A 24,600-nucleotide genomic window follows, 5' to 3' on the forward strand; every position below is an offset into this window, starting at 1 on the left:
AACCTGCAGCCTAGCCGGAGGGGGAAGTGGGGAGGGCGTATGGGCAAAAGCCGGCACTTGTTTATCAGGTGCCCCTGTTAATGCCAGGAGGAGTGAGACAGCTGGGGACTAGTGCTAAGTACATGCTAGTTCCCTTCCATTCCCCAGCGCACAGGAAGAGCGCCTAAGCCCCGGGAGACCCTTTTCCCTTTCTCTCCCCTTCTTCCTCGCTACCTGTCCCACAGCCGTGTTAGAAATGTACCCCCCCATTCCCCATCCTCCCTGTCCCCGCCCAGCCACGGCGTGCTCGGGTGTAACGGCCTTTCGGTATGGCCGGTCCCTCCTGTCTGTCAGGCGCAAGGACCAATAGCAAACGGTCTTAGAAGGAGAGGCGGCGGGGCTCCCCGGGCTGCATGCGGGAGAGAGCCTTGCGCTCGCGCTGTCTCCGGTTGCAGTTTTTATCTCTTTTTTTCCCCTTTTCCACCATAGCGCGGAGGAGGCAGCGCCAGGCGGAGTGCTCCCCCCTCCCCAGTTTGGGTGTGCCAGAGAGGGGAGCTGGAGGTGAGTGCATCTCCTCTTTCCAAAAAACACTTTTCAGTCACTGGCAGTGGGCACTGGGGGGGAGGGGGAAAGCCCCAAGTCTCAGTCACTTTCCCCCTGTACCCCCAGTCCGTGCAAACTTTAGTTGGAGGGAGACAGACGGCTCAGGCTCGGTCTCTCTGCCCCCTCTCTACCCTGCACTTAATTCCTCAGGCCAGGAGAGAAGTGCATGCCAGACGGGGGCTAGGCCAACGGTGCCAGCCGAGGGCAAGCGGCAGAAAGAGGAAAAGAGCCTCGGGACGCTGGCCGCTGCAAAACCGAAACTTCCCGACGCAGGAAAGTGCCTTTGCTTTTCTCTCGCGCCCTGGACCGAGCACACAGGAAAGCAAGCTGGCGTCCAGAGTTGTGACTTCCATTTCTTCACGCTCTCGGTGTGTTTGTATGAAGTGTGTCTGTGTGCGCAACGGACTCCCGGCCACCGGGGACAGGCGGGCGTGCACCGGGTCGCCAAAGTGCTCTGTGAGGGGCAACAAGGACTAGGGCAGGGCTTGTGTTTGTGTGAGCTCTAGTTCGCGTACATGGACGTGAAGCTCCCGTTCGTGTCCGCAAGTTGAAGGTGGCAAGGGGGGGAAGGAAGGCCTCGCTCTTTTAAAGTCCTCTTTCTGGGCTAACTTGTGACATTACGCGGTGCTGGTGACAGAAAACTTGCCTAGAATGCCCCCGGGGATGGGGCTGGGGGCTCAGGCCGGTCCCACGCACTCCTTGGCAGCTGGATCGCTTAGCCCCGTGTGAGGTGCAACGATCTGGTCGCTCGCGAATTAGAAAAAAAAAAAATCAGACTCCGGCTGCTTCTTCCTTTCCCTCCTCCTCCTCTTCCTCGCACTCGTCGTGTGTCTCTCTTGTTCTCTCGGGTTTTTTTTTTAATTTTTTACCTCTGCAATGAAACTTGCAGTGACGTTAAAGGCTTTGAAATGAAAATATTTGTCGCCAGCTCCCGGTGGTGGACGACTCTGTAAGCCACTAGACTCCAGGAGGAAGGTGGATTGAAAAAGATGCATTAGAAAAAAAAAAAAAAAGAAGCTGAGACAACATGGTACGACAGAGCCAGAGCAGCGAAGCTTTATTTTGCCCTTTTCCTTTCAGTGAAAAATAAATCAGCAAAGCGCTCCTGCTCGCTTCTAGGGAGACTTAGCTGAATATTTTAACGGTATTAAGGTAAATTGGGGACTTGACCAAAGCAAAACATCTTGTTAAAAGTTTGTGTTTTTTTTTCTTTAAGGACAGAAGGGAGGGTGGGGAGAGGGGAGGGTGTTGGGGAGAAAAGAGGCGAGAATCGGATGGTGGTCACTGGCCTGGGGCTTCGAAACCATCGCATGTCCTACTAGTGACACGCTCGGTGAAGGCTGACGGGGGCATTTTCATTATTGTTGTTATTTATTTTCAAGCATGAGATCTGGAGGCTGTCGATGAGAAGCTGTGTAGGTTCTCCCGGAGAACAGAGGAAGAGAGAAGCTTTTGCTTTCTGAACCTAGAAAAGGGCCATCGACGATATGTGAACGGAGCAGCGCCGGGATCCGGGCCCACGGGAAGCGGGTTCTGCCCAGCCGGGGCACTGATCGCGGCCGCAGCCTTTTCCCTCCTCCTCCCCACACCACCCCACCTCCCTCCTTTGGTTCATGCCATGTCGTTTTGTAGAAGAGGAGGGGGAACCTTGGGGAGACTCTTTGCCCGTTACTGGAGGTGTTTTGCAGACTTTGCCAGAGTGAGATTTGTACTACATTTTCCCCCAAAGCAAGATGGACTCTCTCTTTTTCTCTCGTCTGTCTTGTCAGCCCTTTACGATCGACATTTTGCACTAAGATGCAAACTTGATCCCGGCCGCGGACCGAGGCTGAGCCTTGCTGCGTCGGTGCAGGGAAACAACAACAGAGAAAACAAGGGAGTCTGAGCGACTGACTTTTGGAGGGAGGGGGGTGTATTATTTCTCCTGCGCTTCCTGTCCTGTGTAATCTCTCCATCCGTCCATCCGACGGGGTTTGCTTTCTGAGCTTTCGTCTAGAGATTTATTAGGATTTGCATCCAGGGTTTCAGCTGTTGGATCCGGTCTGCTGGATGGTCATTACCTGAAACTGTTAAAATGTTGCAACAGTCAGTGCCGCTGCTTTCTACCTGCACTTCGGTTTGCTTTCATGCTGAATATTTTTATATGCAGCTTTTACTCATTCTCCCCGTTTCTGGTCACTCCTGCAACTTGCGGAACGTGTAATTTTTTTTTTTTTTGGAAGGAGGGGGCGATCTTCTTATTTTCTCAGTGTTTGTGATGGAATGGCTTGTGCATTCGTGGATTTTATCACAACTTTCTGCTGCTGGTAGGGTCCGGTGCAACGACGATGTCTGTAATGCATGGCTCCACTTGTATTCCCCGATGCTCTTAACCATATGCAGACTATGAATGGCAGTTTTATTTATTTTTTGGACGATTTTGTTTACACGGAAGTCTGCATTTGGTGGACGTTTAGTTGAAGTTTTATTTAAAAGCAAGTTTAAGTTTTTTTTTTTTTAAGATGCTGACATCATATGTAAATTATGGTGTACTGATGTGCCTTTCTTTGATACTTTATAGGTCACTATCACATGACAAAGGCTTTGAGACAGCTTCATCTTCCCCTGTCTGCAGTTTCCATTTGCCTTCTTTGGTAAGTATGGATAGTACCACTGTACACAGGAATGATGGTAAATTTATTAAAATAAAGACTTGATACCCATTAAGATCCAGTCTGATTTTACAGGATTTGGTAATCTGTAAAAGATTTCTGGTGCTGGTCAGATGCCAAAGTTATAGTAGATTTTGTGTGTGAAGCTTTGTGGCCTGTTGAAAGTTTTGATTGGTCTGTAACTAATCTTTTGCTGAACTGGACTAAATACAAAACAATGTTGATATAATTTTAAATATGTAGGGTCAGTATAGCTCACTTATAAAGTAGACTTTGTAAAAATTTTCAGGATTTATGTACCTGAACTGATGGCAAATCGAAGAATGCTGTAAATCCTGAGAGTCTGTCTTTGAATCCTTGTAAACTGCTTAGAACATTTTTGGTACAAGTGGTCTAGAAATCCAAATAAAGTAAAGTAAAAAGTGGTAGAATAAATTGATATAAGCCTCCTAATTTAGTTGAATACAACATTGCAGGATGACTTTATGGATAATTCCTGCCATTTCTTAGATTTTCCACTGAGAATAGCCCCAACTGAGTTATTTGTCCTGCCATTAGATGGCGCTAAGCCAAAATTTGGGCAGCAGTTTGGTTCATGTATGAAAAACATGTTTAATTTCTCTACCTGAGTTTCACCTGCCTTCAGCTTGCTGGAAGTGGAATGTGTCGGGGGGGGGGGGGGGGGGGGGTTAAACCTCCTAGAACATCAGGCTGACACTACCTGTGATGAAGGCAGAGCTACTTACCTGTCCTCTTCAGTCCTATGTGGATCTCTAGGAGGGCAAGGGTATTCGACACTCCAGGCAAACGTTCAGCCTTACACTCAGTGAAATTTCAGGCCCCTAATTCCCTCCCCCCCCCCCCCCCCCCCCCCCCCCATAAATCATGCTTGTACTTATTTAAGTGTGTGTGTGTTTGTGAGAGATTTACCCAGGTAAATGGGCTATTGAAAACTGCCAATCATTCCTGCAGGTAAAAGTATATATTGATTTTTAGTTTGAGTGGCTATCGAGGTCTATTGTTTTGCTTTGACTGTAGCTTCTCTTAGATGCCTCCCAGAAGTTGCAGCCCTAGGTAGTTCCCAGTCTTGTTTAATGGTTGGACGGGCCCTGATCTCTAGGGCTGTGGAGAATTGATTCTCATTTGCAGTTGCAATGCTAGAAGCAGCGTTAATTGGATTTCCTGCTTTGGTGATCAGTATGATCTGCAACCAAGCCCCTTGTGTCAGTGTTGGAGATCAGTAGCTACCCTGTTGAGATCATACAAGGGTTGACAGCAGCTGCAGTGGGGTTAAGTTTATGTTTATTAAAAAGCTTGATATCCTGCCATTTCTGTTTTCAGGCCATGGTGGCTAATGATTAAAACCATACAAGTTAAGACAGAAAAATTAAAAGTACACCAAAAATAAATAGAAAAGGAAAAGATCAGCCATCAAAGAAACAATCATACATATTTAATGGGAAGCAAAAGGAGGTTAGACACATGTGAGTAAGCTGTTGGGACAGACCACCATGAAACTCTGAGCCCTTACGACGGAGATTTAAAAGCTCCATTAAAAAAAAGTTTTTAGTGCCCACAGTACTAGTAGGTTTCTGCCCCAAAGCATGACACTGTCTTCAGTTGAAAGAAGTAATGGCATATCTCTTCTGGAACAGCAGTGGCAGGGAAATCCAGGGCTTTTTTTGTGGGGGTACTTGGGGGTACTGAGTACCGGCACCTTTTCCATTGTGTGCTGAAATTGGCCCATGGTCCCCAAGTTTTAAAGAAAGAGCTCAGGCTCTACACACCAATTCTGCCTTGTCATAGATTCTGTGATTGGTTGCAGGGGTCCTGGCTATTGTGGGGTGAGTCCCTCAGTGATCACCTCATCCCTGAAGGGTGGCCTGACATTTGAGTACCGGCACCTTTTTTGCTAGAAGAAACACACTGGGGAAATCTCAACTGTAATATACATCTTGGTTTAAGGGCAGTGGAGGGTCATAGAGGCCATGGTCTGACCAGTATTTTGACTAACACAACATCAGTGACTAGAAAATATGGGGGCAGGGCCAGAGATTTGATTGGCCTCTCCAGACAAAAAGGTGTTCTGCTGCCCCTCCCTTGGTTAATGTCCTTCTTAACAGATCATGTCAGAAACCTGCATCTTTTGGCTTTTTCTTTAATTCAAGAGGAATTACTGAGAAAGCTGGTAGAGACAAATCTAGAATGGGGGCTATTGATATGCAGCAGGCTTTAGTGTCTTGTAGATTTTTAGACATAAGCTCCTCAACCTTAGAGGTAACCTTGTGAATCGGGGCCTGTGTTGCAAGTACAGTTGTGAATTGCCAAAAAATTCAAGGAGGGTTAAGCACACGAGTCAGAAAAGGGAAACTGTTTGCATAATCAACCTGACCCAGAAATTCTCTAATAATTTTTTTCCCTGCAAATTAATGATGGCCTTTTGTTTTGTAAGGGTTATAGTATGAGGATAGAGCTAAAGGCTCTTATCCTTCCCTCCGTGCTTTAGAGTGGTGAGGAGCATTGAGCCCCGTTTCCAAGGCACTAATAATGTTGGTCTTCTTAAAATCAGCTAATGGCAGAATTTGCCCTCACACCACCCGGGTAAAGGATCCGATTCTGACCTCAGTGTGTAAATGAGAGCTGTCCATTTTTTTACTCCGATGACAATAGAGAAGAAAGTTTCAAACGGAATTTTTCCCAGCTATAGAATCCTACTGGTAACCAATTCAGCAGCCTGAATCAGAAGTTTAGCTGAAAAACCGACAAACACAAATAGCAGCTGTGTAGACAATCTTGATGCTTGAACGCAAAAGTGCTGTATGGGCGCTTGATATGAAAATGAGAAGCAAAGTTTAATGTGCTTATGATAAGTCATCAATTATCAAATTTATTTTTTTTAACAGTAGCATAGGAAAATATCAAAATAGTTTGGCATTCAATAAACTCTTATAACGGTGTACTAAAATGTCTTAATACAAAAATTGCACATAGTATAGTTTTGCTTTCAGTTGATAATTTTGTCTACACGTTGTGTTCATCCATAATAACTGCCAAGCTCCATAATTCCTTCCTTCCTTCCTCTCAGTGAGTCTCTGGGCTTGCCCCGTGCTTTCTTGAATTCAGCATGAAGGTACAAAGTAGTACATTTAAAACGCATTGGAGAACATTTTTCTTCATTCAACATGTAATTAAACTCTTGAATTCTTTGCCAGAGAATGTGGTAAAGGCGGTTAGCTTAGTGGGGTTTAAAAAAGGTTTGGACAGCTTCCTAAAGGAAAGGTCCATAGACCATTATTAAAATGACTTGAGGAAAACCCACTGCTTATTTCTGGGATACGCAGCATAAAATGTATTGAAATTTTTTGGGATCTTGCCAGGTATTTGTGACCGGATTGGCCACTGTTGGAAACAGGACGCTGGGCTTGATGGACCTTTGGTCTGTCCCAGTGTGGCAGTACATATGTAGTTATATAGTCCTAGTCTTCATATCTGCTCGAAGACTTGTTCACCCTTTGCATAAAGAAATATTTTCTTAGATTATTAGTCTATCCCCTTTCCCCTTCTTTCTGGGACCCCCTCATTCCACAACCTCCATGTCATTGAGAGACTCGCCTCTATTGTATCTTCTTTCTTCAGAAGTATACATATTTAGATCTTTAAGTGTGTCCCCATATGCTTTATGATGAAGACTGCAGACCACTGTAATTGCCTTGTAGACCAGGGATGGTCAACGTTTATACACAGAGGGCTACGTGAATGGTCAGTACTATCCCCTGCAGGCCGCAACATATTATGTAATGTTGGAACCAGAAATGCACAGAGCTCCGTAGACCTGTGATAAGTAAAAATTTAACAAAAAATGATAGAACAAACAAACTGCTAGAGTAGATATTCTGAAAGTATTTGCAAAATAATATTTGGACTGGTAAATATCAGAAGGCTACTCCATTATTGCATAGTTTGCTTTGGCTTTTATTTTGAATAAAATATAAGATGGCTTGTTTTTATATATATATATATATATATATATATAAACTTTAGGAAGATAATTAAACCAATCGTTTTGAGCTATCTAGAATTTTCCATCTCTTTCTATACAGTTGGGAAAGAACAGTATTTAAAACTTAATTATCCATCTGTTAGGAAAATGTATAGAAACTCATATTTGTAATCTTGTTTCTTACATCAAGATGTAAAAATCTGGAATAGCTTACCATTGTGTATTAGATCTACCCAGTCATATGTATTGTTTTGACAATTTTTAAAAACTCATCTCTTTACGGATGGGTAGTGATACATGTGTACCAATTAATCTCATAGGTATTGTGTGTGTAAATTTGGTGTCATTCACCTGGACTACAGGGTTATTCTTATTGTACCCTGCTTAGAATCTGAATTAGAACTTAGCAGTCTATAAGAACTACATAGTATAGCATAGTTAATGATGTTTTCTGTGTATACTTTCCATGGTCTTATGGGCCGCAGGTTGCCCGCCTCTATTCTAGACTGATTCCATCCCATTTAGATGAGCCTGGGGATCTGGGTTCGACTCCCACTATGGCTCCTTGCATCTAGAGAGTTTCAGCTGGGGCAAGTCACTTAACCCTCCATTGCCCCTTGTAAGTTTCACCAGAGACTTACACAGAAGAACTATAGCCTCCTTTTCCCTTCTGGCTGTTCCTTTGTGCACCCAAGCATCCTTCTGGATTTTGCTGTCACTTTTTCTACCTGTTTAATCACTTTGAGGTCATTAGATACAATCACCCCACAGATACTCTTTGGCGTGAAGTACTTTGGCATAATGAATTTAAAAGAATGGCGTCGATATGAAGGTAGAATTGAAACCTTGGGAATAATGTGAAATTCTAAGAGAAACTATGAGAAATGGATAAATAGCTTGCAATCAGTTGTGTCTGGGGCTTCCAGAGCACACATATGATACATCTCTACAGTCCTAGCAGCCATTCAACGTGGTGGGGAATTCCATATATGATCTAACAGCATTATTGCCAAGTTTGACTTAGAACATTGTTCTTAAATATAAATTTAAAAGGACCTGTCCTTTGAAACTATGAATAGGAGGAGGAATTTCCACATAACATCTTAGTGATGGGTGCTGGAAGCAGTGTAAATTAAGTGCAATCGTAGCCCAAACCTATTCATCTAATCACCTCTGTCAAAGATACAAAAAGAGAAGAGCAGCAATGGAAAGGTGCTTGATAAATGTAGTTCTCCCTGAAGACATTGGAATAACATATTTGATTTTTTTTTTTCTAAATCATTGGTTTACCTTACAAGGCAGTGTTAGGCCTGAAATGTATCGATCAAGTTTTAAGGTTTCCTTTTAGCACTCATTAGAATGTAAATCAGAGAGGAGCATTGTCTCACATCAGTAGAAGTAAATGTGTATTTGACTAATCCAATCAGGCAATTGCATCATCTCCAATTCCTTTGGTTTGTGATGCCGGGTCACCATTTTCAGTATATGATCCCGATATTTGAATTGGCCTTGGCTTCAGCCTCCTGAATTGTTTAAAAAAAAAAAAAAACAACCCCCCCCCCCTTCCCCCCGTGGTCATGATAGTATTACTTATTTTCCTTATCAGGCTACTAAACCTGGATGATAAAAGCACCAGTGGAGAACTTGGAGGACCTTGGATATTAGTAAAACACAGTTGAATGGTACACTGTTTTTCTCCAACACTGACACTAGAAAATCTTCCAATTTATAAAAAGATGTTGGGTGTTAATGCCAAGCTGATAGAAGCTGCAGGGTAACTCAGGAGGATAGGGCAGTGTTTCCCAACTTGGTCCTGGAGTGACCCCTTGCCAGTCATGTTTTCAGGATATGCACAATGAATATGCATGAAAGATTTGCATATAATGGAGGCAGTATATGCTGATCAATTTCATGCGTATTCATTGTGCATATCCTGAAAACCTGACTGCTAAGAGATTACTCCAGGACCGACTTGGGAAATGCTGGGCTAGAGTACTGTTGTCTAGGACAGGGGTTCTCAACCCAATGCTTGAGACACACTCAGCCAGTCAGGTTTTCAGGATACCCATAATTAATATGCATGAGATAAATTTGCATGCTCTGCCTCCATTGTATGCAGATATATCTCATGCATATTCACTATGGATATCTTGAAAATCAGACTGGCTAGGTGTGTCCTGAGGACTGTGTTGAGAACCCCTTGTCTAGGAGAATCCAGACTGTCATCAGCTAGAGTTGAGCACTACATTTGGAGGCTTGTCTGTGTTTAAAAAGTGTATGCTTAAAAAAGTATTCATGGTGAAGCTTAGACATAGTAACAGTGACCTTCCTAAATAGGGGCATACCTGGGCCCATAAACTACGTTTGCATCTCAGCAGTACACATCTTAGGACAAACAATTATGTCTTAGGCATGGATTATGTAAAAATAGCACAATGTTGCGGTGCCCTAATTTATGTGCATATATACCTATGTGCAATTTTATGCAGGGCTCTGGAGTCGGAAGCAGTTTTGGATGAAGTCGGTAAAAATGTACCTAGTCCGACTCCAGCTTCAAAATAAGATTACATTAAGAGATGGTAAATGTATCATTTTTTACATATATATTTTGTTCCAGATCTAAAGTACTGGTATATTTACCAACACTTTAGATCCAGAACAAATATACACAGTGTCCAGAAAAAATAGGACCCCTTAACATAGTTTCAAAATACTTTGAAATTGTTTAAACATTTAGGACCCCTTTTACAAAAGCACGCTACCATTTTTAGCACATGCTAAAAAATAAGCACGTTCTAAAAGTTGAGATACCCATATATTCCTATGGGCATCTCTAGCGTTTACTGCTCACTCATCATGAGCGCAAGCTAAAAACGCTAGCGCACCTTTGTAAACTACATTAGTATAATGTTGATTTTTTTTTTCTCAGTTAATTCAGTGTCCTCCTTCAACTTGACACATTCACAAACTGTTTGACGCCACTGAGCTGTTGACTCAATGAACGGTGAGGTTTCATTGCGAGCTTGACATACTGGAGCTTCATCCTGTTGAAAAATAAATAATTATACTCAAATGTCTTGAATTTCAAGCAGAAGGTTCTGCTGCAGTAGGACATTTTTGGGTTATTTGGAAACATGTTGGGGTCTCGTTTTTTCCGGACACAGTGTATATATCTATTTACCAGTACTTTTAGATCAGAATAAAAATTTTAAAGCCTAATATCAGTTGGAGTCAGACAATAGAAAAAGAGGTGTCAGTCAAAGGTTTGGTGTACTGACTCCACAGCTCTGATTTTTATAATTATTATTATTATTATTACGTTTGTACCCCCGCACAATGGCCATTTTATGCATATAAAATGTGAAGTGTGTTCAGATATACAATGCACATATAATTGTCCAGAAACAGACTACAGGGCAAGTTAAACCAGCAGGATACTCTCTCCTGCTTTAACATATTTCACCTCTTTTATTATTGATTGTCATTAGGTTGTAGACCAAACTGCTATGCTGATGATTATTGGATCCTTTCAGGTTCTCATCCTCGACAATGGAACATTGCCCCTCTCCGCTCATGCCTTCAAGCAGTTTCCATATGGCTTCAAGATTTCTCAGTTCTTTCAAGTGGGAGGGCATTCTTTTTTCCCAGTCCCACTCCCAGTTATTGAGGGTTGCTTACTGTCTTTTAGAATCAGTTTGCATACTTGGATTTAGTTTTGACATAAAGTTTAACTTTTAAAGCTCAGGTTTAATTCTGTAGTTTGCTTCTCTCTTTACTCCATTTTATTTCCCTCTTGTTTCACTTTCCCATGACTTCCCTGTATTATATTTTGTAATTTTGTCTCTTCCTATTATATTCTCTTGTATCAATGTCTTTTATTGTTTTTGATTTTAATTGACTCCTCTCTTTTTAGTTTGCTTTATTGTTAATTAGTTGTACTTGTAAACCACTTAGACTTTTTTATGTTATGGGCAGTGCATGTAACTGGACCTGAACCACTAACTTGCATGTGTTCCCTGAAGAAACTGTTATCTGCTAATCATCTAAAAATACATATTTTAGTCTTTGTAAGTACACGGTTAGACTACTAAATTCCTTTTTCAGTGGCGTTCCGATGAATACATTGAAACATCTTTAATTAGTCCAGTCAACTACTGTTAAAACTGCTCTACAATGCCCACTGTTAGCATCATGTTTTGTCATTACTTCAAGCTGAGCCCTGGCTGCTGGTTTGGTAACATTCAAATTGAAAACACTCTGGTTATAGAATGGGTTTTTACCAGGAGTTCTTGATTTATACTGCAGACCTCTTCCTTTGTTACCCCTGCTCTATGCCCCATTTTGTGCAGTGCACACTCCTGTTCTTCCTCCCCCATCTCATTTTTGACAGGACCTTTCTAGAGGTGCAGCATTTTCATATTTTGGTTTCATTTTTCTGTAGGTTCAAGAAAGCTATGAAAACATGGTTCCTTAGCGCCCATGGTTTTCAAATACATTACTTCTATTTGACACTCCTTTCTTTACCCCTTTCCCTTTCTATTTTGTTGTTTTTCCTCTTTATTCTATGGTCTTTCTCCTTTTTACTGCTCCCCACTACTGTGTACTTTTTTTTTTTTTTCTTTAATGGAATTGTACATTTTTTTAATCCATTTTTTTTTTTGGTATTGTAAACCTTACAGCAGTGCAGTGGGCACAATGTGAAATAATATCAAGAAACCATGAATATATAAATAAATAGTGTGCATAACCACGGCTCCTAAGCATGCCCAGAATCTGCTAGTGAGGGCATCACCTCTGCTAGAAGCCATTTCAGGCCTTGATAATTTCAGGGTTAAGATCAATACTTAAGCTAACACCCTGGTCCCTTTTCTAATTAAAACAAAAGCATCCAGCTTCCCCTTGCTTTTGGAGATTTTGATTTCTAACCATGTTTTTTGTATTCATGTCACCTGTTACCCTCTTGGAAACCTAATACTTTTTATCCCAAAGCAGTGGATAGTCTCCATATTTTTAATTTCCTATAGTAGGAGTTTGAAAAGTATTTAAGTAGTTTTGTGTTAAATTCAGGCTTCTGCTTTCAGAGCAGTATGAATCAGGGAGTATAGGAACTTCTCATGTAGTTAGATTCCTGAGAGCAGTAGGTCTGGTTAGGCCTATGTGCAAAGGTGATGTGGTTTTTAATCAGCCTTGAATTCCATAATGAAGCCTCATTTTGAACCTCTGCAAGAAGTTTGTGCCTTGAATTTAATTGCCTATCTAACAAAGGTATGAAGTGGTATAAATTATTACACACATGCAACACTACAATTTTTTTCTAAAATTATGTCTATGCTTGGTAGCTTTTTTTTTTTAGCCAAGAGAATTGGTAAAATACACATTCTATTTGGCAAGGAGGTACACCAAGTTACAAGTTAGGCATAAACCCTTTGCAGTAACAGTTGGAGGAATTCCAGGTGCAGATATTGCAGTGTAAAATTTGCTAATGTTTGTTACCTGCGGGACAGATAATGCAAAATGTGCTTACCTACACCCAGTAGAGCAGCTAACTGCCTATTACAAGCTCCAAAATGACATACTGTTAGTGCATGGTAAATCTAGTGTTTCTAATATGTTTGAGTAAATAGAGGCCTTAATGTTGCATCAGGACAGGGTAACTTTTAGGGATGCTCTCCACTTTATATTGAAAGGGGTTTCATTCCATGTGAATCATGAGTTCTTCTGAATTTCTTTTTGGCTTCTAAATATAGCAACCAAAGTTTCAAGATTCTATATATGGCTCCATAAAAATTGGTGCAACCCCCCCCCCCCCCCAAAAAAAAAAAAAAAAACACCTAAGTATAGAATACACCTAGGGCCTGTCCATATGACTAAATCTAGTCACGAGAATTTACTTCAAGTTTTTGGTGTAAATGCCAGTGACTAATTTGGGCACGGAGCAGGTGTATTCTGTAACAAAGCGCATAATTTTTAGTAACGCCCACAATCTGCCCATTCCATGCCCATGGCCACACCCCCTTTTTGGCAGTGTGCATTAGAATTTACGCGCATCACGTTATAGAGTACGTTTAGCAAGTTCTGCGTGCAGATTCTAATTAAAGACAATGTCAATTGCCTGTTGGCAATTATCGGCACTGATTGGCTTGTTTAAGATAATTAAGTTGCGCACACAAAACAGAATATGACCTGGAAATTGCACGTGCAACTCAAGTCATGCTATATAGAATCAGGGGGAAAGTGTTTAAAAGTTGTGTTTTGTTTTTTTTTTTTAATTGTCCTAGGTAGTAGTAAACATTATTGATAGGGTGTTCCTTTTTTAAACTAAGAACTACAAATACATCTATCATAAAAATATAGTGAAATGGATAAATGGCTTGCAATCATTGGTTGTGTCTGGGGCTTTCAGAGCACATACACAAAGTGTCTCTGCCATTCTAGGGGCCGTTAAACATGTCAGGAATTCCATAAATGATCTACCAGCAATGTAGGGAAGTGTGACTAGAGCATTCTTCTTAAATATAACTAAATAAATAAGGGACCTGTCCTTTGTTACTGTGAATAGGAGGACCTGAATTCCTATCTAACTTTAGGTGGCTGTTGGATGCAGTAAGATAGCCCTTTGCTGGAGGTTTAATTGGGATCCATTTTGTAAATGGAGTTGGAGGGGGGGGGGGGGGGGTAGCAAGGCCTTTGCAAGTGTGTTATTCATTCTGTATGGCTCTTCAGCCTAGGGCTCCCTCATCTTTCAGACTTTTAATTCCTCCATGTCCCCCTGAGATGTGGCTAAGTAAATTCAAGTCCTGATTCTTCCAAAGTCAACTTAACAATCTTCTAGGTATGTCTAATTGGAAAGCATATTTTAATATTAAACTCTTGTTCATAGATATTGAGGGGGATATCTAAAAACCATTTACCCAGGTAAATGGGCTGTTTGAAAATTAGCTCCCCTTCCCTTGAGTAAAAGTGGATAGTGTATTTTGTTTTGCTTTGATTGCAGCCACTGTTTGCCACCTCCCACTCCCCACTTTCTATTTGATGATATTTGAAAGGCACCTGACTTACATGTGCACATTTGTGAAAAATTGTTTGTGTTCAGCCATCTTGTATTTTAGGGGGTTGGGGAGGGGTGAAGATGGGAGGACTGTCTCTATTTATTAATAGACAGAGAGGGTTCCTCCCCAATGATGCTTTGTGTTATATGCTAATAACAACTTTTTTTCTACCTGCTAATGTAGTTTTGGAGAGCTCTCTATGCTTCTGCATGAAAAACAATTTTAGAAATATACAGAAAGTAAGAAGAAGAAACTGAGAAGTCAACCCATAATATAGCTGCTCGATGCAGAGTTCCATCTTGAGTTGGCATCTAGGAAAAGGATCTAGGTGTCCCCAATAACGTTGAAATTCTCTGCTAAGCATGCAACAGCAACCAAGAAAGCAAATAGAATGTTAGAAACTGTTAGGAAAAGAAGGAGGAATAAAACAGAGGATATTATAATGTCTTTTTTATCTTTCCATGGTGTGACCATACCTTGAATATTGTGTGCCATTCTGATCACTGCATCTCAAAAAAGATTTAGAAAAGGTACAGAGAATGGTGAACAAATGATAAAGGTGAAGGAACAACTTTTCTATGAGGAAAGGCTAAAGAGCTTAGCTTGGAAAAGAGACAGCTAAATGATAGAGGCAAGTAAAATCACAAGTGGAGTGGAATGGGTAGGCGTACTTTGGACTAAGGAGCATGCAATGAAGTTACTAAGTGGTACATTTTAAAACCAATTGAAGAAAATATTTCTTCACTTAACATATAATTAAGCTCTGGAATTCATTGCCAGAGAATGTGGTAAAAGCAGTTAGTGTAGCAGGGTTTTAAAAAGGGGTTTGACAAGTTCTAAAAGAAAAGTCCATAAACCATTATTAAGGGGGCTTGTGAAATCCACTGCTTATTCCTGGGATAAGCAGCGTGAAATCTGTTTCACTTTTTGGGATTGATGAGCAAAAAAAGCACAAGGAGCCTTCAGGAATGTTGGCATCAAACCAGTGCTTTATTAAACAGACACAACACGGTCCGTGTTTTGGCAGAACCGCCTGCAATGAGGGGTCTTGTACAGAAACGATTTTCAATAATATTGTCCGTTCAGTAACAAGATACAATCTTGCTTAAAACAAAGAGGACCCCTATGAGTAGTGTGGAGCAAACAGCCACCCAGTAAAAGTGCTGCTGCGCAGTCAGAACTTCTTCAAAACAATGGATTGGCTGCTTTTGGAAACAGGAAGCTGGGCTTGATGGAACTTTAGTCTGTCCCAGTATGGCAGTACTTACGTACTTTGATGCCAGTAAAAAAAAAAAAAAAGCCTTTTAGTTGTGCTGTTGACTATAAAGGTCCCTGACATTTTTGATAAATTCACCGAGTCAAGTTTGTTTTGAAATTGGGGCCCTGGACCCAGACAATCTTCAAAATCACACAAGTTGTGGCAATTTATGTATTTCATGATCCAGAAGAGAGAGAAAAAGGTCTGCACAATGTTCTTCCTGACCCCTAAGGACAAATGTGATGATGGTGGTGTTGAAAGTCCTTTTGAGCTGCGTTGCAGGAATTAGATGATTTTTGAAAGGAAATAACACTCTGTAGGTTTTACTTTGTGTGCTAGTTTGAGAGGTAAGAGTAAAGGTATTTTAACCAGATTTGTTCATGTGTGGCATTATGTTGAAGGTAAATGATGATGAATTGGTCTTTTTGAATGTCCCTTTTTAAATGGATATTTTTAAATGAAGTGCTAATTGGTGTCTTGACACTGTGGGTTCTTTTCTATTGGTTTGAAGATGTAAATAACAGGTAATCTGTTTTCTAAAGCATTTCTGCCTTTCATGGATGCCATCTGGAATCTCACTTAAAAAAAAAAAAAAGGATCCATGCTTTTAATAAGGCCTGTCTTAGGATCAGCGAGTGTTGCTTCTGAAAATGTTGTTCCATGGGTCAAAGGAAATGTCTACACAGTGTGGTATTTATTTATTTTGTAGTGGTTTTATGGACATAATTAGTTGCACCAATCTAGGTAGACAAGTTCAGTAGATGAACTTGTGTTTGGCAATCTTACTGGCACAAAACCCTGTGCTATGTATTTGTGTTGTGTGCCTTAGGGACAGAAGTACTGCACAGGGTGGTACTTATAACAGGGTGTCTGTTGAAAATCCAAGAAGGCTACATAGGTACCTTCCCCCGGATTCTATATAGTGTGCATAGAGATTCGTGCCAAATTCCAAGCCTATTCTATAACAACTGGTATAACTTAATTGACTTAATAAACTAATCAGTGCTGATAATGGCTCTTAAGCAATAATGAGCACTATTTTGATACTGATTAAAAGTTTACGTGCACAACTCAGCGCGTTCTGTAATACAGTGCGCCTAACTTCTAATGCATGCAGGCAAAAAGGGTTGTGGTTATGGGCGGAGAAATGGGCGTTTTGTGCACCAATATTTGCCGCCTACTTACAGAATATGGCCCAGTGCACCTAAATCTATGCGCCGGAATTTTCGCCATGTTTTCATTGGTGTAAATGGATGTACGTAGTTTTAGGCGCTAGGATGCCAACTAAGCGTATGCTGTATACCGCACCTAACTCTAGGCGCCGCTTATAGAATACGCTTAGTTGGCACTGATTTTTTTTTTCACCATATATAGAATCCCCCCTTATGTGTCTTTTATAAAGTAGGTACCCAGAGCCAGCCTCAAATGCACTAATTTATACCTGCGATGGAGAATGGTATAAATGTGTGTATGCACCTATGTATTTCTTAAATTATGTGCTTATGTTGTGACTCCGCATCTGCACTGATCAAACTGTGGAAAACATATAATCCATGTAAAGTTATAGGCATTCTTTCATTGCATGTACTTTTTACACATGTATATATGACCACACCATTTTATAAGGTTTTTTTCCCATGTGTAAAACGGGCTTTACATGTGGACAATTCTTTATTATATTACCTCCAATATGGGAAAAAATCATTTTTGTACACCTATCCCTCAGGGGCCAACTGAAATTCATAACTGGGAGGTTTCAAGTAACACAATAAAATGCAAAACTGGTTTTGGATAGGGTTTTTTTTTAAGTGAATAGCACTGATTTGCATTGAGCCCTTAAAATAATATGTGTATAACCATGTTATGCAGATAAAACCTTTGTACTGGAAAACCTGTTGAGGGATATAAGATGGCTTTAGAAACTGGCAAAGAGGGAATTTTCTAGCTGGGCCTCTGTCAAGAGCCCCCGTACTTGCTGTGTGATCCACAGTGCCACAACTGTTTTCATGTTCAGGGGCCTTGGGGTTTGAACCTCCAAACCAGATGTTCTATACCACTGAGCTAAAGAAGAGCAGATGCTGGTAGAGGAATATAAGCAATACTGACAACTGATTAACAAATTTTTCCTACTGTATCTTTGAAAAGAAGAGTGCTGGACATTCCCGAGCTGCACTGTACTTGTGGCTACAATGTCCTTTTTTTTTTTTCTCTCCATTTCTTTTTTTAAATGTTCTTTTAAGTAGCTTCATCCACTGTGAAATAGTGGATTGTATCAGAGATGTGGGGGGCTGTGCTCTTCTAGTAGAAGACCCATCATTTCAGCCAACCCAGCAGTTTTTGTGGAGCAGCTCAATATTAAAAAAAAAACCAAAAACTTAGTTGGTTGAATCACCACATGGCAAACTTGTATGACTTAATTGGGCATGAGCAGCTTAGGCAGGCAATCGGGGTATTCAGAGGTTTTAGTGTACTTAACTTTGCAGTTGAAATTACACACTTAATTCAGCAGAGTTTCTTACTTAAATTCTTTGTGCAGAGTTGTATTCTGAACTCCACAGAGCTTCACAGGCTCCTAGGGACCTGATTTTCAGTGAGGGTTTTCTCCTGTTTTGTGTCTCAGAGGGAGGGGGGAAAGCTTTAGTGAATTGGGTCCTTGAGTGTGCAAATTGCAGTTTTTGAAAATTCACTTGCATTCCGTTCCTGCCAGATGGGGGGAAATTGGTTTTAATGAATTAATATCGGTTGCTAGCAGAGGGCATTGAAGGAGGGAAGAAATCCTGTATTGGGCAGCATGCAAGAGAATTAATTTGAGATCCCTGTTTTAGACTTTTTTTTTTTTTTTTTTTAAATATTTTTAGGGAGTGTTTCACAGAACAACTCTGTACAAGAAAAGCTAACACAGATCAGAAATTTGGTTGGCTTAATATAAAATTTAAGGACTGATATTGGAGCTTAAAATGTTAAGCCAGTTGAGGGGTACTTTTATGCCCGCTTATTTTATTTAATTTTAATTTTTTTTAAGATGGAACCAATGTCTTCACTGAATAAATCAAAAATAGCTCCTGAAGCCCCAAATGCTTTACATTATACGAATGTCAAACAGTAAACAATCCTGTCTAGAAGACTAATACTTTTTTTAATTGGTTATAAGTTTCAAAGTGTGTGTATATATATATATATATATATATATATATATATATATATATAATCATGCTCATACAGAAATAGTGAAATACAGGTAAAGTTTCTGTTTTTTTTTTTTTTTTTTTTTTGGAGCACCTCTCGAATCCTCCTTTATATGAAACCAATATGTAGTTGAGCATGACTTGGTACGAATCATTTGCTCTGGTCAGATTCAAAGCTGAAAATGAGCAGGAGAAGTGAAATCCTGGTGATTGAATTTATTTCAAAAAGTAAGCTAATTTAGAATGAGTGGTGGAAAAGTGGTGTGATTAAACAGGTGTGTTCACAGGTGTGTAATTTAAATTTTATGATACTTTTTGAGATTTTTTTTGTGAAATAAAAGTATACCATTATGCACTGGCTTCTGGATTGCCACTTAGGCCCCTTCTTAGGGAAGAAACTTAGAACGCTTTAGAAGCCGTTTCGTGCTTTCAGTATAATTTACTTTTGTTAAATTTTCAAGGTACCCTGTGTTCATCGTCAGGCCACAAATATATTAATTCATTATTATTGTAAAGACTTATTAGTAACTAAGGGGTAGAGGTATACACTGCAGTATAAACAGGTGGTAGGGGCTCCTGCCCACTTAAAACATGCTGAGCAAGTGGGCTGGCCACCCTCCGATAATTCAGCAGCACTTAACCAAGCAGTGCTGCTGAATATTGGCTCTCACTGCCACGGCACTGTCCAGTTTGTGCTGGGGCAGTCTGTGGGCAAACTCGGGGAGGAGCTGGCGGTTATTCAGTGTCTGTGTCCATATAATTAAGTGGGTAGACCAGGTGCGTAGCCAGACCTCAATTGGGGTGGGGGGCTTAGCCCAATGATGGGGGGGGGGGTGGGGCACATTTTGCCCTGTCCCCTGCTGCAACCCCACATACCTGGGCTGGCAGGAGTTCACTAAAACCAAGCATGTGTGCAGGGGGGTGGGGAAGCAGGGCAGGCAGCGCGGCGGCAAACAGTGCTGGAGAAAGGCTTCTGCTGGTCGGGCTTGGGGACCTCTGCAAGTCAAACGGCAGACCTTGGGGGGGGGGGGGGTCCAGGCCCCCCCATGGCTATGCCACTGGGGAAGACAGAACCGCACAGAAGGCAGTCCTGTCTTTGCCCACTTAGCTAAGCGGGTGTTGAGCTGAATATCAGCTGGTATCTGTATAACTTCTGAGTTGCCACCTGAAACGGATATTCAGTGCCAGAGCCTGCACATGGCCCAACACAGAATATCTGGGTTTAAATCTTTCTGTGGCTGCAGGCAGCTTAAAAATTGCTGACCACCAGTGGACTCAGTATACTAGGGACAGAGAAAACACATCTCTTTTTCTCATCAACACAGTACACTGCAGTAGTAAATAAAGGACCCTCAACTAAAACTTGATATGGCACAAACTGCTAGCTTACGGATTTATAGATATAATCATCAGTCTCTCTATAGTAAATGTTTTTCAAGAAAAAAAAAACAGCTCAAATCCAGTCATTGAGACTTCTGGTGTCATAGCAAGGGCTGATGAAAGGCTGTGTTTCGATGGAATCTGTGTCAGGACAGTGACATACACTTCTGTCTCAGTTCTCTGCCTTCCAGTATGTTAACTTGGCTCTTGCCTCCTCTGGAAAGGAAAAATGCATGAACATGATTTAAGATGGCTGCTTTTGTATAAGCCCAGTCTGAAGAGGCTTGGAGAAGCTAAGCCTCCCCAAAACCTGGTGGGTCAGATTGGTCTGGCTTTGACTGCAAACTGGAATGTAGAGTAGAGCTCGCAATTCTGTTAAGGGCTTGAAGCCCAGTCTCCATTTAAGGAGTGTGTGATAGAGGGGAGGTATTTGCTAGCCTTTAGTTTTGTAAGATATCTACAGCAGTCTAACATGGAGGTATACTAGTGGTGCTGCTTTTCTTAGGTACCGTTGATACTGTTTCAGTCCTAGAAGTTAGTACTGCTTTAGTAATATAGGTTTAAACTTATATAGGTTTGGAGTAGATGTTGCGGGGTTATGTGCTATTTCCAAGTTTCTGGTGGTGGAGAGTGAGTGGTTTTTTTTTTGTTTTGTTTTGTTTTACTGTAACTGAGGTGACTCTTTATATACCTGATAAGAACATAAGAGTAGAATCAGGTAAATATGATTTAGATTATTCTTTCCAAATGCATCACTTTGCATTTGTCCACATTAAATTTCACCTGCCATTTGGTTGCCCAGTCTTCCAATTTCCTAATATCTTCCTGCAATATTTCACAGTCCGCTCGTGTTTTAACAACCTTGAATAGTTTTATATCATCTGCAAATTTAATCACCTCGCTTGTCGTCCCAATTTCCATATAATTTATAAATTTGTTAAATAGCAACTGTCCCAGTACTGATCCCTGCAGCACTCCACTGTTCATCCTCCATTGAGAGAAATGATCATTTAACCCTACCCTTTGTTTTTTGTCCAATAACCAATTCCTAATCCACACAGAACCTTGCCTCCTATCCCATGACTCTTCAATTTTCTCAGGAGCCTCTCATGAGGAACTTTATCTAAATCAACTTTATCAACTGGCTCACCTTTATCCACATGTTTATTCATGCCTTCAAAGAAATGAATTAGATTGATAAGGCAACACTACCCTTGGCTGAACCCATGCTGATTGTGTCCCATTAAACCATATTTGTCTATGTGTTCTGTCATTTTATACGTTATAATAGTTTCCACTATTTTGCCTGGCACCAATGTCGGGCTTACCCATCTTTAATTTCCTGGATCACCCCTAGAACCCTTTAAATCGGCGTCACTTTGGCTACCCTCTTCAGGTATTACGGACGATTTTAACAACAGGTTACATATTACTAACAGCAGATCAGCAGTTTCACGCTCGAGTTCTTTAAGTGAACTCAAGCATGAAATTCCTTGGATGTATGCCATCCGGTCCAGGTGATTTGCTACTATTTAACTTGTCAATTTGGCTCAGTACATTTTCAAAGTTCACTGAAATTTGTTTCCGTTCCTCCGCATCGTCACCTTTGAAAACCATTTCCGGTACAGGCAGATCTCTTACATCTTCTTCCGTAAAGAGAGAAGCAAGAATTCATTCAATTTCTCCACTGTGGCCTTGTCCTCCATGAGCGCTCCTTTGTGATCTAACGGTTCCACAGATTCCCTCGCTGGCTTTCTGCTTCTGATGTGCCTGAAAACGTTGTTACTGTGAGTTGTAGCCTCTGCGGCAAGTTTCTTTTCATGTTCCCTTTTAGCCTTCTTTTATTAATTCTTTGCATCTGACTTGCTAGTGCTTATGTTGCTTCTTATTTTCTTCATTTGGATCCTTTCTCCTTTCTTTGAAGGACAATCTTGTGGCTGTAATAGCCTCTTTTACTTCACCTTTAACCATGCTGGCTGTCATTTTCTCTTCTTCCCACCTTTGCAAATACACAGAATGCATCTGGACTGGGCTTCCAAAATGGTATTTTTGAATAATGTCCACACATGATTTAATGTCTTAACCTTAGCAGCCAATCCTCTTAGTTTCTTTTTAACCATTTTCCTCATTTTATTATAGTCACCCTTTCGAAAATTAAATTTAGAGTATCCTAACTCTGCCCACACTCAAGAATGCAAGGATCTTCTTCATCTTTGTAACCTTGATCTCCCTCCCATACAACTCACCCACAACAAAGGTCACTCGCTCGACATCATCTCTTACAAATTCTCTGCGAGCCATAACATCTACATTTCTGATATCAATTGGTCTGCCACCCCCTGGTCGGATCATCATAAAGCGACACTGTTCCTGCACTGGCGGAAAAAGGGCCAGCCTATAAAACAAGACCCTGTAACGATCATCACTAGAGGTCGGATTGACAAGGAAAGGTTTTGGCAACAAATTTAGAATAACAACTGGTCTACACTACCCAACTCAAACTACTTCCTTACTGAATGGGACAATAGATGCAAAATTATACTGGACGAAATAGCCCCATTATGTACTAAAACTTTACACAGACACAATCCGTCACCGTGGTTCAATGAACTACTGAAAACCCTAAAATCACAAACTAGGAAACTAGAAAAAGCATGAAGTAAATCAAAAGACAACATCACCTACAACGCTTGGAAGCAGTCACACAGGAACTACAAAAATGCCATTAAACGAGCCAAAAGATCCTACTACACACAATTAGAACCAGCAGCTCAAACATAAAAAAAACAATATCAGTTCATAAAGAATCTTCTTAACACCAATCCAGTTACATCGTCATCCTCAAATTGCCCATCTGCTAACCAGTTGGCCACACACTTTAATGACAAAATTACCAATCGTTGCAGTATGATTCCCCAGGGCTGTGCGAATATTGATTCCTTTCTCGACGAACTGGACCCCTGCAGAGACGAAATTCCAGCTGATCGTTCAACAAATTTCACCCTCCTCATCACCAAAGAAGTTTCTAAGGCGATTAACAAACTTTCCAAATCTCACTGCCATCTCGACCCATGTCCCAACTACCTAATGAAAGATGCTCCAGAATGCTTTATCACAGATATCACCTCCCACCTAAATTTCCTGCTACAGCAAGGTTTATTCCCTACTGGACATGGCATCATATTACTTACACCAATTCCTAAAAACCCGAAGAAACCAACGAATGATGTCACCAACTACTGCCCTGTCACCTCCATTCCTCTGCTAATTAAATTGATGGAAAACAGGGTGACCTCTCAAATCAACGAGTATATACAAAAATTCTCCATTCTACATGAGTCGCAATTGGGTTTCCGCCCAGCCCACAGTACAGAAACCGTCCTACTCACTCTAATATCCAAATTCAAACAAATTTCATTTGGAAACAGCATCCGCCTTCTACAGTTTGACTTATCCAGTGCATTTGATATGGTAAATCATAACATTCTAACCAAACTACTGGATAAACTTGGAATCGGTGGAAATATTATTAATTGGATAGAAGGCTTCATCACATCAAGATCTTACCAAGTTAAATCATCATCAAACATCTAACCTCCTTGGACGCCAGATTGCGGTGTACCTCAAGGATCCCCTTTATCGCCGATACTCTTTAATCTTATGATCATCCCACTTGCCAAAGCTCTGTTCAGACATGGTCTCAACCCTTTCATTTACGCTGATAACGTCACCATATTCATTCCCTTCAGATATAATCTTAATGAAATCTCCAACAAAATATCCATGGGCATGAACATCTTGACCTCTTGGGCTAATGCCTTTAGAATGAAATTGAACAAAGAAAAAACACAAAGCCTAATCCTCTCATCTCAACACTCTCTGCGCCCCTCCCATCTATTCTTAAAACCTCAGACATCACAATTCCCATTTCTGATAATCTGAAGATCCTTGGAGTGATTCTAGACAACCACCTTTCACTTGAAAATCACGCTATATCCACTATAAAGAAAATGTTCAATATGATGTGGATATTGAAACGTGTAAAACCCTATCTTCCCCTGAAAACTTTCTGGAATTTAGTACAATCCACGGTACTTACCCATGTCGACTACTGTAATAGCATTTTCCTTGGCTGCAGGGCCCATATCCTGAAAAAACTTGACTGCCCAGAATACGGCAGCGAGACTCATTTTTGGTAAATCACGTTTTGAGTCCGTAACCCCTCTTCGTGCAAAACTTCACTGGCTCCCTGTCAAAGAATGAATCAACTTCAAGGTCCACACATTAATCCACAAGATTATCCATGGTGAATCTCCGGACTATATGTTCAATCTGATTGACCTTCCTACCAGAAACATGTCTGAATCTTCATGAAACTACCTCAACCTGCATTACCCCAACTGCAAAGGAATCAAGTACAAGACCTACTATGGATCTGACTTCTCCTTCCTGGACAGCTAACTCTGGACTGCTCTCCCCAGATCTATCCGGTCAA

General features: G+C 40.9%; 1 protein-coding gene across 1 annotated transcript in view; it reads left to right on the forward strand.

The window, feature by feature from the left end:
• Positions 1-412: 412 nt before the first annotated feature.
• Positions 413-24,600, forward strand: part of BBX (BBX high mobility group box domain containing) — a 202,532-nt gene continuing 178,344 nt past the window's right edge. The window contains exons 1-2 of the mRNA XM_030204171.1: positions 413-540; positions 3,143-3,215. The gene's annotated coding sequence lies outside the window, so the exon portion shown is untranslated. The remainder of the gene's footprint in view (positions 541-3,142; positions 3,216-24,600) is intronic.

The sequence above is a fragment of the Microcaecilia unicolor genome, chromosome 5 (assembly GCF_901765095.1).
Source record: "Microcaecilia unicolor chromosome 5, aMicUni1.1, whole genome shotgun sequence".
NCBI lineage: Eukaryota > Metazoa > Chordata > Amphibia > Gymnophiona > Siphonopidae > Microcaecilia > Microcaecilia unicolor.